Raw genomic sequence first — 1526 nt, 5'->3', positions numbered from 1 at the left:
AAGGCGGTCTGTGGGCCAAACAGCATTCCAGAACATTCCTGGCCTCGCTCAGAGAAATCCAAGTCGGGCCACTGGGCTCCTTTTCCCCACAGGGCAATGGTGGTGGGAGGTGCCTTCCGAGGAGGTGGCTCCGCCTCAGTTTCTGTCCTGTGGCCAGAGCGGGGGGAGGGGGAGGTATGCTTCCTGCAGGCCCACCTGCCACCTAGGCCCCCACCTTCCCAGAGTGAGTGCCATGTGCACAGGCTCTGGGCCCGGTCCTCATGGCCCCAGATGGGCCCCACCACCATACCTCTCACACAGACCATCAGAGGTCAATGTGCCCCTGCCCCTTCGAGGCTCAGCCACTGCCACCCCATCCACACACCCATCTGACACCTCTCAGAATTCGCCCCAGAGAGCAAGCCGACAGGCCTGGGCCCAGGATGTTGGGTGAACAGCTAATCTCTACCCTGCCTGTCACCCCGGGGTGCATCTGTAAATGGCCACCACTGGCTGTTTTTTGTTTTTGTTTGTTTTTCATTTTCTTTTAAAATATGTTTTTATTGATTTTTAGAGAGAGAGGAAGGGAGAGGGATAGAGAGATAGAAACATCATCCACGAGAGAGAAACATCCTCGATCAGCTGCCCCCTGCATGACCCCTCCTGGGGATCAAGCCTGCAGCCGGGGCAAGTGCCCTGACTGAGAATTGAACCAACAACCTCTTGGTTCCCGGGTTGATGCCCAACCACTGAGCCAACACCGGCCTGGCCTGGATGTTTTAATCGGTGAACAGAACGAAGGCGGCCAGTGGGCTGAGCTGACAGTGACTCAGCCCTGGGCAGTGACAAGATGCTGGTGCAAAATCAAATTTGGTCCCCGCTTGGCCTCCACCCCCAGGCTTCCTCTTGGATAAAAAGACAGTTGTCGGGGCCACTCCCTGGGGTGTGGGGGGCAACATGATGTTCCTGCCTGGCAGGGAGTCCAGAAGGTCAGGGCCTGTGGGTCCTCACGCAGAGCACATTTTCTCACTTTCGCTGTCAAACGCTGAGCGCACTGACCGCCTTCCCTCGCCTACAGGTGGACACGCGGAGCAGTGTGGGGATGCCGCCACGGCCGTCACACCTGCCCATCTGGGCTCAGCCCAGAACCAAGCACCGGAAGCCGGTGTCCTGCCTGTTCTCTGAGCAGCCCCATCCCTCCTCAAGGGCAACCCCAGTAATTCCATCCTGAGTCTGGGTTTGGGCCCATCCTCTCTAACCAGTGGTGGCCCTGAGGGGCCTAAAGACAGGTGTTCTCTCCCTTTGTAATGGAAACGTTTGGGGACCCAGCCCCCTGAGTACAGTGCCTCCCAAATCCAACTGTGTTATTCAGAAACTATGATGGGACTTTAAGTAGATACGAATGCAACCCACTGCGTGAATTCCCAGAGTTCAAATTATACTGTCACGTGCAGCCCCTTCCCCAGGGCAGCCTCCAGCCCCAGGGCAGCCTCCTGTCCCAGTGCAGCCTCTGACCCCAGTGCAGCCTCTGACCTCACAGCCCCTGA

Source organism: Myotis brandtii, unplaced genomic scaffold, assembly GCF_000412655.1.
Source record: "Myotis brandtii unplaced genomic scaffold, ASM41265v1 scaffold154, whole genome shotgun sequence".
NCBI lineage: Eukaryota > Metazoa > Chordata > Mammalia > Chiroptera > Vespertilionidae > Myotis > Myotis brandtii.
Note: the sequence above shows the minus strand (reverse complement) of the source record.